Source organism: Apodemus sylvaticus, chromosome 17 (genome assembly GCF_947179515.1).
Source record: "Apodemus sylvaticus chromosome 17, mApoSyl1.1, whole genome shotgun sequence".
Taxonomy (NCBI): Eukaryota; Metazoa; Chordata; class Mammalia; order Rodentia; family Muridae; genus Apodemus; species Apodemus sylvaticus.
This window is the reverse complement of record NC_067488.1, coordinates 26424745-26441119: the sequence shown is the minus strand read 5'-3', so window position 1 is coordinate 26441119 and position 16375 is coordinate 26424745. Positions and strand designations below refer to the sequence as shown.

Genomic DNA, 16375 nt, shown 5'->3' with positions numbered 1-16375 from the left:
CTTGAGGTCAGACATGTCTGGATCTCCCTGTGGGTGTCTGACCATGATATCCACTCCCCTTTCTTCTTAGGGACAGGACTCCTCCTGCTTATTCTTGGCCACTTGGCCAGCCTTTCTTATAGCCACATGTCATCATGACTTAAATTTGGGTTACAGGAATATGAACAAAAGGGATAATTAAAAAAAAAAACAGTTTATGCATGTTTGTGAGTTTGCGCATGTGTGTGCGCACACATTCACACACTTAAAAAAAAAAAACCTTAAAAAAATATGCCGGTAATGAATTGGCAGTGGGAGGTGGCCAGGTCAGGACTACAGGCTGAGGCCCCAGGAGCCGGACAACGCTGAAGGACAACGAACAGAGGGAAGGTTATAAAAACGGTTAGTCTTTGCTTTATTGAGTTACAACAAATGAGCAACAAGTTAGAAAAACTGCTTTTATTCAAACTCCCTAGCGTTTTAATTTGTGCAGCGTACTCAAGTGGGGTCAAGGGTCTGCGGAGTGGGAGAGGGACAAGGACAGAAAACAGAATTCATGTCTCGACACTGACACGAGATATGTCTCTTGGCTTTCTTTCTTAAAAGCTAGGACTAACTAAAAAAAAGTGCACTCAGGTATCTAAAATTGGCCCAACACACACACACACACACACACACACACACACACACACACCACCAACGACCAAAAAAATCAATCCATGGTGAGGCTTTGAGCTGAAATCTTGTCAAAAGCCACACCAAGAAAAGGCGGTGAGAAGAGAAAGGAAAAGCGGAGATGTTTGTTTACCTTGGTACCCTCTAGCCAGGGAGACCACTCTCTTCATTTTCCAATAGTAATGGTGGCGTCGTCCGCCATGGGACCCCTTTCTGCTGGTATTTTTAAAAGATTTGTAAAGAGGGCAGCCACCTGTTCCCCAATTATCCAAAGCAGTTGAGAAGCCAGCCCCACCTCATGGTGTAGGGCTGAGGCTGGGTCCCCGAAAGGCAGCTGGGGAACTGGGAAGGGACTGAGGCAGAAGGCTATTCTACTTTGAGCCCATTCCACTTTGAGCCAGGGGACCAACCTCAGCCCTTCCCACCAAGACATCTCCCAAATGTCAAACTACCTTAAAGAAGAAATTCGTCCTACCTAAAATCCAGTAGATACAGTGGTACTTATGCTAACGCTCCCTCCCCCTCATTAATAAAGTGAAAGGAAGGAAGAGAAAAGAAATGCAATGTGGTTAGCCCTCCTTTCTGGGGGGGGGGTTAAGAAAAAAACCACACACACACACACACACACACACACACACACACACACACACACAAATGCCTTACCACAGAAGTGCTGGAAAAGGAAGATGCCCTCTATTAAAAAGGTAACAAAATTCCCACATTGTATAAATCAGTTCCAGTATAGCAAGAGGCGGGGCCGGAGCAAAGGCAAAGGCTATGTACAGGGACCCATTGAAAACGCAGTAGTAGGACTTTGGCACTATGAACAATTCCCACCCAGCCTCTGGGAGGGACATTGAGAGCTCCGGATTTCCTGTGGTCGCCAGGCACCGCGGAAGCACTTCTGCTCAGAGTCAGAGTCAGTCGCTGGTGGTGAAGTGGCCCACGGCCTCTGGGGCGGGGCTTTCTTCTTTCTTCAAAGACAGAGCATCTCCTTTGTTGGTAGCTGCCCTGGAGGGATGACAAACCAAAGGGATGTCAGAAAGAGGGCTGCCATTTTGTGGGGTGGAGGGCTTCTTTGTGCGCCTCCCACAGGTTGGTCACTCCTTCCAAGGCCTTCATGGGGTTTGACGGAGGGACAGATGCCCTTCAAGTTGGGGCCATGTTTGAACCTCAAATGCCCTCCATGGCCTATCTGTATTTAAACACTTGGTCCCAAGCTGCTGGGCTATTTTGGAAAGCTATTGATACTTTGGGAGGTAAGGCCCAAGGGGAAGAATCAGGATACTTGGGGAGGTTCTTGGGGGTATGTTAACCCTGGCTGCTTCTGGTTCTTTCTCCTTTCTGTCAGTCAGATGTTCCTTCACACTGCTGTCATATTTTGCCACACATTAGACCCAGAGACACAGGCCCAAGTCACCGTGGCCTGAACTATAAGCTAAAATTCCAGTTAAGTCAATCTCGGCAGGCATTCTGCTATATTCATGAAAAGTCTGACCTACAGTGTCTCAAGAGATACTGTCTTGTTTTTCCTTATTTGGGAGTAACTTTAGGTGCAGGCTGACCAGGCGTGTGTGTGTGTGTGTGTGTGTGTGTGTGTGTGTGTGTGTGTGATGTTGAAGGTCACAGGACAACTTGTAGGCATCACTTCTCTTTTTTCCCCATCCTATGTCTGCCTCACGGTTCAAACTCAGGCTTGATAATCACCTTTACCAGCTGAGCTATCTTAGCAGCCTTCCTTATATAGATTTTAGAAATGGGTATAATGATGATGATGATAATGATGATGATAAAATGTTGAGCAATGAGGATAAAATGAGTCCTTAGGACTGAGTGACAGGCCAAAAGTCTGACCCAGAAAAAGGAAGACTATGTTCCTCCTATGGTTCCAAGTTTCACCCCACTGCTGGGCTGTAGGACCTCAGTCGGGCAGAGGAATGCTAGGTTGCCTTTATCCTATGCCCCAGCTGTTGGGTGTTGGAAAAACACAGCCCATGATGAGGAGCCTGGGTGGGGGCTCCCAAGCTCCTGGACATCCAGACAACACTGGGTCTTGGGGGGGGGGGGTTGGGAACTGCAGAGGCCTACGGGCTGAGGACAATGAGCCCAGGGCTGGGGGATGGGGGACTCCATCTTAGCTCATCAGTGATTGTCCTTAGCTTAGGGTGATTGTCTGGGAACATGGAAGGGCCCTCTGCGGGAGGAAGGCTTCCTCCATGCTCCCTACAATGGTTCTAGATGGAAGAGACAGTCCATGCTTATCCATACCGTTTACTGACTGTTCATCTTGAGAAATAGCTGTATACCACCTTCTCAGGGTGGAGCAGAGGTTAAATAGCTTTTTCAGAAAGGAATGTCCAGGGAGGGAAACCTATTGGCCAGACCTTCAGGGCCTCTAGATACCTTATTAGCATGCATGGAGAACTCAGTTCTGATCTAGGTGACCATAGGTCACATTCCCATGTAGGGGTGTGGTCACGTGACAGGGGACTGGTCAGAAGCAGGCGAAGCTCCTTCCATCCTCTGGTATGAGGTTTCGGGGCTTCCAACAGGTTCAATCGTACCAAGTTTCCTGACACGGGTCCACTGCCCCACCTCCCCTATTCTTTTTCTTTCTTCAGTTATCCCAACTACACGTGCATGGCTCCAGACCCTGAAAGCGTTCTTCAGATCTCCTGGACTCTAATTCTCCTTTGACGTTCCCAGAGGGTGTGGCCACGGGAGGGCTCAGGCTGTGGGGACTGACAGAGCTGTCAACGTGAGGCTGGAAGGGGGACTCCTGTCTACAAGTGCCAGAGCTCATGGTCCCAGCCCTAAAGGGCAGCTGGTCAGCAAGTGCCCCATAGTCTTATTTATTCTACAGTGGGGGCGAGGTCTTGCTAGGTGTAAAGCCAGAGTGGATGAGTCTGTGCTTCTCGTGCACACCGAAGGAAGCGGGGTAGACAGAGCTAGTTCTGATGCCACGGTCCCCTTGGCCATCTGTGGCGGTCATTCTTCCGTCAGCACATGCCAGCATCAGGCTCCTCATCAGAGGCCCTGGCACACTGGGTACAGTCCTGCTTCCATGTTATCAAGGGGCATTCTGTTTTTTTTTTTTAATATTTGTTTATTTATTATAGGTAAGTACACTGTAGCTGTCTATAGACACCCCAGAAGAGGGCATCAGATCTCATTGCAGGTGGTTGTGAGCCACCATGTGTTTGCTGGGATTTGGACTCAGGACCTCTGGAAGAGCAGTCATTGCTCTTAACCCCTGAGCCATCTCTCCAGCCCCCATCAAGGGGCATTCTGGAGCCATATTCTATTTCCTCCCTGTACCACCATCACATGCTTGCCCTGGGGACAAGGCCCAGTCTCCACAAAGCCTCAGGCCCTGCAGGAGTGAGCTCGAATGTAACTGGGGGATATTCTGCCTTTTCTCCTTCAAACACCAGCTCACTGGGCTTCATCACACACAGAGTTCTCCCCCAGTCACACAGCCAAGACACCTTCCAGTGTGGCCATCACATACAGCCTTCCGTTGTCTGGTTGATTGTATGTTGGTGTGAGACTGTCAGGCCATTTGTGGTACCCCAGTCACCATCCCCCTGTAGTGGACACATGGGATACTCAACAGGCATTTGTTAGTGAGTGGAAAAGAGGAGGAGTGAGTGCGGAGCTGTTACGTCCGTAGCTGCTATACAGGGGAGTGACAAAGTCCACCCAGAGCCTTGGTTGTTTTCTTTTTAACCTATCACTGTGCTGTGTCTGTGTGGCCCGTGCTACCTCCCTAGGGAGGCTTATCGTGTAGTTGGATACCACCCAGCAGAGCATGTCTGCCCTGTGGGTCACCACACCCCCAGAGCTCTGGAGGAAACTGCAAGGCCTCTAAGCACACATTCTTATGGCCTCAAGGAAATCCAACCTCAATATAAACCAGGGACAGGAAGCCTCCCCACCTCTCACGTCTGCCTTGAGGATAATTTATCATGTTGAAAATACTAATTTTTTGGCAAAATCTGTTTCCCTACTACTCTTACATGTTGGAAAACATGGGGGAAAAAAAGAGACCCAGAGTCATGTGACAGCTCTTTTTTTGTTTGTTTTTCTTTTTCCACCATGGGGTTTTCTCTCTAGCCCCGGAGAGAAAGTTTGTGCCACCTGAGAGAGATGGTGAATATCTTCCCATATTCCCATAGCATATTGTATTCTGTCTGTCTACCCATCTCCCAAACTACCCCACTCCTCTGCTCCAGTGATAGCTGGCGGCTGCTGACACTGTGACGCTGAAGGTAAGTCCCTGGTCCTCTGCGGCTGCTGATGTGCAGATGTCCACTCACGGCTCATTGCTTCCATCACATTCCAAGGAGGAGCTCAGGAGCTGTTTGAAGTAAGGACGAAAGCTTCCCTGGCTCTGGTACCGTTTCCTCTCAAAGTCCTCACCCTACTCTGTCCAGCTTCCTCCGATCAGGGCTGAGTTCCACGTGGATGCTTTGGGAGGTCCACACTTGTTAAGGCAAGACGCTTTCCTTGTGGGGTCAGAGAGGACACAGAGCCACCGTGCCCTTATCTGAAGCTGGCAGGTACATCCCTTAGACTCTAAAGGTTAAACATCTTAGGGCCATGGCTCTGTAGTCTGGGACTCTGTTTCACCAGTGAGGGAGCAGAAATCGAGGCTTGAATCCAACACACCCAGGGTTTAAAAAGTAGCAAGTGCATCATGTGTGCAGTGAGGCCTGTTAAAATGCCCGTCACACCGATGTGCTATAAATCCTGATTCTGGTGGCACTGAGCCCAGTAGCCTGGCTTTGGTCTTTCATCTGGAAATTTCTCGTGTAGATAGGTGTCATGGTTTGAGTATGCGTGGCCCAGGGAATGGCAGTATTAGAAGGTGTGACCTTGTTGCAGTAGGTGTGTCCCTGTGGTTGTGGGCTTTAAGACCCTCACCCTAGCTGCCTGGAAGTCAGTCTTCCACGGGCAGCCTCCAGATGAAGATATAAAACTCTCAGCTCTGCCTGTATCATGCCTGCCTAAATGCTGCCCTGCTCCCACCTTGATGATGATGGATCGAACCTCTGAACCAGTAAACCAGCCCAATTAAATGTTGTCCTTTATAAGACTTGCCTTCAATTTTCTTGATCACCGGCCATCTTGGCGGTTGGTCTTGGTTGGGGGTTGTCCCACACCTAAGGCAGGAAGATGGTGGCCACAATGAAGACGGAAAAAGTCTCTGGAGCCGATCAACTCTAGGCTCCAGTTTGTTATGAAAAGTGGAAAGTATGTGTGGGATACAAACAGACTCAGAAGATGATCAGACAAGGCAAAGCAAAGTTGGTTATCCTCGCCAATAACTGCCCAGCTTTGAGGAAATCCGAAATAGAGTACTATGCCAGGTTGGCTAAAACTGATGTCCATCGCTACAATGGCAATAATATTGAATTGGGTACAGCGTGTGGAAAATACTAAATAGTATGCACCCTGGCTATCATTGACCCAGGTGATTCTGATATTATTAGAAGCATGCCAAATGGACTGGTGAGAAGTAAACAAGAATTTTTTTGGGGGAGGGGGATTTGTTTTTTTTTTTTTTCAAGACAGGGTTTCTCTGTGTAGCCCTGGGTGTCCTGGAACTCACTCTGTAGACCAGGCTGGCCTCGAACTCAGAAATCCACCTGCCTCTGCCTCCCAGAGTGCTGGGATTACAGGTGTAATTTTTCTTTAGTAAAACTTTACCAGAGTTCCTTTTGGGGGCGGAAAGACTTGCCTTCCTCATGATGTCTGTTCATGGCAGTAAAACCCTAAGACAACAGGTTAAGTAAGTATACTGCTTACTCACTGAGGGTTGGCTCTCTGCTAACCATTTTCTCCCATTATCATGGGTCCTCTGTTACTGTTGGGAAGAGACTGGCTTTCAGTTTAACTGTGGTTCCTCTGTAGGTCATCATTAGGTTTTGGATGGGGGTGGGTTCGAGAGGATACAGAGATAGATTACTGGGGGGATAAAGAGGGTATTAGAAGAGCTCTTTTGTTAAATAGCCATAGACAGACAGACAGACAGACAGACAGATAGGCAGAAAAGCAACAGCACAGACGAGACTCTGAGGAAAGCTCAGGCCCTAGAGAAAGAGACAGACAGTGTGGCCAGGGCTCGGAAGATAGTCAGAGTCTGTGTGGCAGAGGAGGGAGTCTCTTCTTAGAGCTTTGAGGATAGGGATGGGTTTCATTGCAAGAGCCAGCTGCCATGCTCTCGGATTCCCAGGCAGAGGCATGGGAGGGGGTAGAGAGCAGGATGTGTTGCTTTGATGTACGCTGACTTCCCCTGGCACACTGGGCTGTCTATTATTTAGGGGCCTAGAGACCATGTCTCAGCAGGATGCTACCTGTGAAAGTGCAGGGAAAGAGACTGCTGTAGGTATGGCCGAGTAGAGGCTAGCTTCTAACATTACATTCTGACAGTAATCCTCCCCCACATTACTAGTATTCAAAACCTCGCATAACAATGTATACAATTTGGTGAACTTGGATGTACACATATTCATGATAGTGTCGTTGAAGCCAATAATAAACATATTTGGTCCCTGCCACAATGCTTCCTCCCTGTCTATTTTTTTTTAACTGGTGGTAAGGACACCTAATATGAAATCTGCCCTATTAATGTATTTGTAGTTTATAATACCTGGTTGTTCACTGTGGGTCTATAGGCACTTCCATAGGACAGCAGATCTCTAGAAGATACTGCACCTTTTTATCCACAGTGTGACCGACCTCCCAAGCCTCCCCCAACACCATTCTTTTGTCTATGTCTAAACCTGTCCATAACATTTCTGGGTCATTTGTCTTATTAGGGCAGAGGGCAATGGTCTGACTTTAATTAGAACTGAGGAAGATAACTTAAGTTGACATGAAAGGGAATTAAGCAACTTCCAAGGGAACTAGAAAACTGTCATTCCAGATTGACCTCAGACCAAGCCTGGGTCCAGTTTGCCTTACCTGGCCAAAGCTCTCATTTATAGGATGGCTAGGGGGGCTTCTGGGTAGGAGAACTTGCTGAGAACCCCTGTACCTCAGGCTGATCGAGGGCTCAAGTGCTGTTGACATCTGAGGGCCATGTGACTCCTTCTTCTCCCTTCCACTGGCTGGCAGAGCCATCGGGGTATAAGAGAATCTAACTACAGTGGAATTAGATCTCGGGTCTATCAGGGAGACTCTTAACGTGGGGTTTCAGTTTCATTTCTGTTGCTCTTATAAAACTCCCTTGACCAAAAGCAACTCAAGGGAGGAAGGGTTTGCTTGAGCTTACTGTTGTAGATTACAGTCCATCATTGAAGGAAGTCAAGGCAGGAATCCTGGAGGAGGCTGCTTGCTGGTCCTTAGGCTGGCTTATAGCACGTAGCTTTCTTATATTGCTGGGATGCACAGCCCACAGTGGGCTGGGACCTCCTGCCTCAATTAACAACCCAAACACGCCCATAGGCCAACTGGGTTATACATCTAGGGTTGGGTTTGAATCCCAAACTACTTTCTATCTGGATGACCTTGGGTAAGTCATCTTTCTTTGCTTCTTTTCTTTTAAGATTTATTTATTTCATGTATGTGATTACACTGTAGCTGTCCTCAGACACACCAGAAGAGAGCATCATATCCCCATGACAGATGGTTGTGAGCCACCATGTGGTTGCTGGGAATTGAACTCAGGACCTTTGGAAGAACAGTCCGCGCTCTTAACCTGCTGAGCCATCTCTCCAGCCCTCTTTGCTTCTTTTCTACGAGCTATGCATGAAGAAACTCACGCTGACTGCAGAGTTAACTGTGGAGGATGAGTGAGCATGTGTAAAGCGCTTGATCAGTGCCTGGCATGGTCAATACCTGCAAAAACCAGCCCATGTTGCTGTCACAGGCCTTTCACGCACACCCCTCTTGAGATGCAGTGAGTGGAAGGCATGAGCTTGTATGAGTTGGGTCCATGACAAAAAATGTCAGTCTGGAAAGGCAGGAAATAATGATCCAAGGTCACCATATGGAGAAGGCAGAAAAAAACTTCACAGGTGTCACTACTGAACAGGTGCCACCACTCTTAATGCCAGTGCCTAGGGGCTCTCATGTAATATCTCATTTAATTCGAACAACAACAACGACAGCAACAACGACAGCAGCAGTAGCGGTTACAGACTAAACTGTGTCTATCATATCCCTGTGTTTGCAGATAAGACCTTTAAGTAGGTAATTAAGTATAGGACAATTAAATCCTAATTTAATAGGACTGGGTAAGCAGAGGAAAAAGACCCCGAGGGTGTAAGTGTGCAGTGGAGAGTCGGCCTGAGCATGGACTGAGAAGGCAGCCTTCTGTAAACCAAGGAGTGCAACCTCGCTGGATACTAATGTCTCTGACATCTGGACCGTGAACTCCCAGCCTCCAGAAGTGTGGAAACAATCTGTTGCTTAAGCATTCTGGGGTTCTGTTAAAGGAGCCTCACTGGGTGTTACAGCCACTCAACGGTTGCTGCAATACGTACTTTGGTGATGTCTGACATCATTCTCCCCCTTCACTCGGAGACTCTGACTTCCTCAGCAGGGGGGATACGGACGCTGCTGAACACAGTCCCATTTTCTGGGGAGCTACAGGACTTTCCTGAGAAGTTGATCATACAAGCATCCCTTGACAGTCTTATGGATTCAGTTTTAGACGACCTCAACAGGGCAAATATATCAATATAGCAAGGCCTGTGAGAGTGTTGGTGTCTTAGGGCAGTGTGGTGGTTTCAATGCACTTGGCCTAGGGAGTGGCACGATTAGGAGGTGTGGCCATCTTGAGGTATGGTCTTATTGGAGGAAGTATGTCACTGTTGGAGTGGTCTTTGAGACCTGTCTGCTAGCTGCCTGGAAAACAGTCTTCTCCTAGCAGCCTTCAGACAAAGTTGTAGAACTCTCACCTCCTACTGCACCATGCCTGCCTGGACTCTGCCATGCTCCCGTCTTGATGACAATGGATTGAACCTCTGAGACTGTAAGCCAGCCCCAATTAAATGTCATCCTTGCAAGTGCTGCTTTGTTTATGGTGCTTCTTCCCAGCAGTGAAACCCTAAGACAGGTATTGAAAAGTCACACTTTGACCATACCATTTTGTGTTAAGTATGCGTTTAGGCTAGAGTGTCCTCTGTAAGCACATGTGCTTGTATACTTGGTTCCCAGCTAGCAATGATGTTTTGGAAGGCTTTGGAAGCTTTGCTAGGTAGAGCTTTGTTGGAAGAAGTGAGCTTCTGGGTCTGGCCCTTAATATTTTAATTCAGGGTCCCATCCTGTCTCTCTTGACTTCCTGACTGCCCATGCACTGTGGCCCGCTGGCCCTGCTCCTGCCACTGTGAGTTTCCCTCCATGATAAGATGTATTCCTTGGAATTATAGGTATGAATGAGCTCCTGCTCCCTTAAATTGCTTCTAATCAGGTATTTGACTGCAACAAGAAAGGTAACTGTTACAATATGCAACAGTGTTGTGTGTAATGTATGGAAGTTCCTTAGTAACAAACAAGCAACAACAACAAAATCCAGCCACCCTCAGCCATAACACCAAACAGAACAAAAACCTAAAAATAGAACAGCTATCTGATCTAGCTCTATAGCCGAAGGACCCAAGGGGAACACATACTAGAGATATCTGCATCGCCACATTGATTGCAGCATGGCCTACAAGAGTCCTGTGTCTATATGCAGCAAGTCTACATGCCTATCCAAAGACAGACAGAACCCAATATTGTGCATGCAACACAACGGAGCATTTCATCATAAAGGGGAACGCAATCGTGTCACAGACAGGTCTGGAGTTCACTGTGTTAAGAGAAATAACCCAGACACAGAAAGACAAACAACAAAAGCAAAGAGAGCAAAAAAAGCCTGCACTAGCCTTGGGAGCAGAAGACTGACTAGGAGGGTAAGAAGAAGGTGTGGGAGTGAAGGGGGCGTAACTAAAGCACGTCCAGGGATGTCATAAGGAAACCATAAACCTGCACAAATAACATGATTTTAGTAATTATAATTAAAACACAAGATAGAGAGATGTCAGGAAACACACACATGCATGCACAGATTCCACACTCACAACCCCCATTTCATGATCCATCCTTCTCACTCACATACATGTACACACATACACACAGACATGCTCCATGATCCCTTCTTGTCTCTTTCTCCATGATCCCTCCTTCTCTCCCTCTCCCCTCTCTCTCACACACACTCCATGATCCCTCCCTCTCTTCTCTCTCTCTCTCTCACACACACATACACACCATGATCCCTCCCTCTCTTCTCTCTCTCTCTCTCTCTCTCTCTCTCTCTCTCTCTCTCTCTCTCACACACACACACACACACACACAGACACACACACACACATACACACACACCATGATCCCTCCCTCTCCTCTCTGTCACACACACACACACACTCACACACACATTCTCTCTCTCTCTCTCTCTCTCTCTCTCTCTCTCTCTCTCTCTCTCTCACACACACACACACACACACATACACACACACACACACCATGATCCCTCCCTCTCCTCTCTCTGTCACACACACAAACATACACACTCACACACACATTCTCTCTCTCTCTCTCTCTCTCTCTCTCTCTCTCTCTCACACACACACACACACACACACATACATACACACACACACCATGATCCCTCCCTCTCTTCTCTCTGACACACACACTCATACACACACACTCACACACACATTCTCCCTCTTTCTCTCTCCCCCACCCCCTCTCTCTCCCTCTCTCTCTCTGTCTAACATGATCCTTCCCTCCCCTCTTCTCTCCCACCCACCCACATATTCCATGATTCCTGTCTCTAAACTGTTTTGGGATTCTACCAGCAAGAAGGCCATCACCAGATGGCCAGTCAACTATGCGCTTCCAGAAGTGTAGCCCAAATCAGCCTCCTTTCTTTCAAAGCCGTCCAGCCTGCCTCACTAGCTGATGGACAACGGAGACAGCCATGACTGAGCGTCTCCTCCGTCTGTGCAGAGGGAACCAGGGACTGATGAGGTGAGGTGGGGCCTTGCCTCAGGTTTCTGTGTTTCCTTTGTTTGAATGAGAAGAAAGCTCGCACGTCGTCTGAGTTTTCACCAGAAAAGCCACCTTTCTCCCTCAGGGCTCCTCCAGTTTCTGTGTGCACAGCTCTCATAAGACAGTCCAGATGGTGGGGGCTGGAGACACGGCTGCGTGACTAAGAATACATAATGTTCTTGCAGAGGTCCCAAGTTTGGTTCCCACAATCCAAGTCGGGCAGCTCATAATTGCCTGTAACTTCAGCTCCAATGGATCTGACACCGTCTTCTGGCCTCCTTTGCCCCGTGCGTATAACCCTCACCCTCTCTGTACCCGTAATTTAAACTAAAAATGAAAAAAGTCTTTAAAAAGAACAATCCAGACAGAGTTCTGCTTATTGTATGCCTTACCTCTTTAGACTGAGACCCAGGTAGAGCTGTGCCTTGGTTTTTTTGGTAAAGCCAGGCACGTTCATAGGCCCTGGCATGAAGACGATTCTCTGAGGCTTTTGTTGAGCAGTGTGCTATGGCTTGTGCTTTGAGACTTATTCCTCATCTTAGGGCAGTCTTTCAAAGGTCGCTGAGTGTTAGAGAGGTAGGAAATGACTGGTGTGGGTGAGCCCCCGGGGGCAGGCCTCTGAAAACTGTATCTTCTGTGGTTCTGAGCTGTCTTTCCGCTTCCTGGGCCACACTGTGATGGAGTCACTGGTGGGGATGGAGGTGACCCTGTTCCCACACTATTCCTGCAAACCAATAATGAATTTCCTCTTCCTACGTTGTCTCTGTTGGGTATATCTTACAGTAACATGAAAATAATGAATACAGTCATTCTAGCTTCCACTCCCACGCACATTATGCCTGCATTCTGTTTGTTGGCCTGGCCAAGGCAATGGTGCCACCACTTGAAGCAGGTGCTGGCCTCAGTGATTAGACACTGGCCGGATAGGTGAAAAGTGGTTCCAAGTTTTACCAGTTTTTATGCTCTATGAGATGGAGGAAAAGCTGTGCCTTCTCCCTAGATAGTGGGGAGGCTTAAAGGACCTCCTAGAATGTTTCAGAGAAAGCTAAGCATAATGTATATGACAACGAATGGAAGCTTATCCTTAGTATCACCACCACCATCATCATCACCACCACCATTAACATCATCAACATCATCATTATCACACCATCATTGCCATCATCAACAACATCATCACCATCACCACCACCACCATCATCACCACCATCATTAACATCACCAACATCATCATCATTATCACACCATCATTGCCATCATCAACAACATCATCACCATCACCACCACCACCATCATCACCACCATCATTAACATCACCAACATCATCATCATTATCACACCATCATTACCATCATCAACAACATCACCATCACCACCACCACCATCACCATCACCATGATTAACATCACCAACATCATCATCATTATCACACCATCATCACCACCATCCTCAGTTGTAGCAGCAGCAGCAGTAATAAGAGTTCAACTGATCATACATTCAGACATAAGCTTGAGAATGTCTTGCCTGAGTAGGTTGACTCAGTTTTAGAGGGGGAAACGTATATTTTCCCCAACCTCTCTCTAAGCAATGTCTATCAATGAGGTAAATAAAAAAAAAAATCATGCAAACCCTAAGCCTGAACCAATACAAGATTACCTAAGGGCTGGGAAGGATTGCTGATGGTTGTGATTAACCTTAAGGCTGAGGTGAGTCCCATGTGGGGAACTCACAGCCACAGAGCTTGCAGATGTTAACGCTCAGGGGTTGATGAGGAGAGTTACTCAGTCCTGTGGGGGAAAACCTAATCCTTGAGCCTGTGGAGTTGCTTGTCTCAAGGCTCGCTATCGTTCCGCCATCTTGGGTTTAATATAACACCTTCATAAGGTAAAAACCATCAATTATTTTTGGGATTACGATATATGTTTCCATTGCAGATAACTGCAATTTTCTAGGTATATCTGGTTGTGTGTGTGTGAGTCAGAGGTTGACTCTGGCTTTCTTCTTTAATCATTCTGCACCTAATGTTTTGAAATAGGATCTCTCATGAATGAACCTGGAGCTTGTAGGTGTTGCTAAACTGGTTGGCCAATGAGCTCTGAGATCCTCCTGTCTCTGCCTCCCCAGTGCTGGGATTACCCATATGTGCTACTGATGTGCTCAGATTTGTACAGGGACTGTCAACCATCAGTTTAATCAACTGAACCATTTCCCCAGTCCCGGTACACACATTAGGCAGTGTTCATGGATTCCAAGAGATCCACAATTTAGGAAGACTTTTTTTTTACCCTGTAAGTTGGAAGCCGTCTCTCAGGGCTGCTTCTGGCTAGGACTTGGGCTGGTTTTCAGATGCTCTGCCTGTGTGGCTTGTAGGCCCTTCCTCTGTAACATGGCTCCATGAACTGTCCAGAGGCCATCATGAATAGGTGATAGCAGAGGATGCTGAACAGCTTTAGTATCTAGTTTAGGATGGTTTGCAGTTCACAATTGAGACACTTTCTTGTACACAGAAAATGGGGATACAGGTAGTTCTGTATGTTCTGAAGTTCTGATGTTCATTCAACTGTCAACTTCCAAGCCCCCTGGACATTCTCCCTACCCTTGAGTAGACGGCGGAGCGTTACTAAATGGAGAGAGGAAGAGCAGTAGCAGCAAGAGTGGAAATCTAGGATCCACCTGGAGGATGGATAGAGGGATGGGAGTGGCAGCTCCTTGCTGTCCGAGGCTCACTTTTCAGTTTATAAAACTCTATAGAGTTGCCTCTGCCAGAGAACTAGATAAGACCACGGGCATCCCAGGCCAGGCTGCTGCTCCTCGGGAGACCTTCACCTGTCTTCCCTTCTCCTTCCCCAAGGATTCGTCCTGTGATCTTTGCAGCTCTGTTTCCTTCCGGCCTCAGGGAACGAGGCCATCATAGCTTACCCAGATGGTGTATACCTTTGGGGAAAGGGATGCCAGCAGGTGGCCCCGTCTCTCTTGGGGGACAGCTTCCCCTAAGCTACCTCTCACCCCGCTGCTGCGTGTGATGAGCGAGCACACCGTAGCCCGCGCTGGGTTTCTTCTATCCTCATGTTCAATTCAGCCAATGCAGCTGGTTCAGAGTCGCTTCGGCATCCTAGAGAAGACAGTTAGCTTTGCTTTCAGCTTGCTTCTTTTAATCATTAACAGAACCGCAGTACTTCCTGGCAATGACGGTCCTCCTCTGGTCCGCACATGCACTGTCGCTTTGCCATCTCTGGACCTTGGCCTGTGCTGCTCTTTCTGCTTGAACAACTGTTTTCTTGATCTAATTCTTCGACTCTCCTAAAAGCTACCCCCAGAGTCAGTATCCTCTCTGCGTCCCCTATTTGTATCTGTATCCTCCCTTAACCCCTTATGATGCCCAGCCTGGGTACGCCTCCAGGGAGTACCCACACCGCGGTGCATGTCCCCATCATGCCACATGCCACACTGGCTAGTAAGGGAAAGCACTGTCTCTGCCCTCAGCTCTGTTGGGAACGTGAACCGCACCATCTGTCTCCCTCTGTCGTCTTCTGGTATCTACCATGGCAGCCACAGGATGCTCAGAATACACTGTTGAACGGAATGGAACCTAGTATCTGCTTTAAGGGGGGAAGGAATAGCAGCGTTGTAAATTCAGATCATGGATCAAGATCAGGAAGAGAAGCTCAGCACCAGCTAGAGCATCCACCAGACAAAAACCAAGAGAAGACAAAACAGAACTACTCTGCTTCAATAGGGAAGACAAGACTGGCAGGCCTTTTTCTAAGAAGATGGGGAAATGGCCAGAGAGAGGGAAGGCACTAAGGCACCAGTCAGACAGAAGTGGCTTGTTGATACTTCTGTTGGTCTCAGGACTCCCACCTATCACCAGCACCTCCTCTTCAGGCCATACCCTTGCCTGTATCCACTGGCAGTTCCACAAAAAGATGTGATGGTGCTCCGGGGGTTGACAACACATTATACTCTTGCTGGAACTGGCTAGGGTTTTACTGATTTGCTGGGCACCTCATTTTTATCACGTAATAATGGAGTTAATAAAGAGCAACATGGCTGGCCCAAGTTGCTTAAGTTCATCAGCAGTGAGGTGTGTAATTTCTAGAGGTTCCTTCAGGATCATACACATCATGCTAGAGACTCGAGTCTTTATGTCAAAGGATTGCTTGGGAGGCCCCTTCCATGGCTGACGTGACCTCTAGAGCAGGTCACCAGGTCAGATCACAGACTTATGTTTCAGGCTGCTCTGGTGATCTCTCAGCAAAGCAGCCCCTCCTCCAGCGTCCTTTTCTCCTCACGCAGCCAAGCTAGCTGCTATGCTGGGGTTTGACTTGCACTGACCTCTCGGGAAGCACTCGCACACCGAGGGCTTCAAGGCCTGTCCCATTATGTGGATGGCATGGCCATTAGTAACCATGGTAACCTCCCTTCCCTGGCTTTTGTGGTTCCTCAGGTCTAAATCTGCACAGGTCTTGTCCAGATTTGAAGGAGTTACTGGGACGTAAGCAGAAAGGCACCTTTTTTTTTTTTTTTTTTTTTTTGAGCCACATCAAGCAGCAAATAGGGAGTATTTTCAAAGCCTTTCAGGTACAAAACAACAACCCTGAATCTCCAATTCAGTAAACTTGAAATACAACAAAAAAAGGGAAAAGATACACTCTTTTCCTTGTTGGGTTTGTGT

General features: G+C 47.7%; 1 protein-coding gene and 1 pseudogene across 1 annotated transcript in view; one reads left to right on the top strand and one right to left on the bottom strand.

Annotated features, from left to right (window-relative positions):
* Positions 1 to 365: 365 nt before the first annotated feature.
* The window catches only part of Zhx2 (zinc fingers and homeoboxes 2), a 154803-nt gene continuing 138793 nt past the window's right edge, over positions 366 to 16375 (bottom strand). Inside the window, exon 4 of the mRNA XM_052160321.1 lies at positions 366 to 1665. The gene's annotated coding sequence lies outside the window, so the exon portion shown is untranslated. The remainder of the gene's footprint in view (positions 1666 to 16375) is intronic.
* On the top strand, positions 5833 to 8853 carry LOC127668124 (60S ribosomal protein L30-like; annotated as a pseudogene).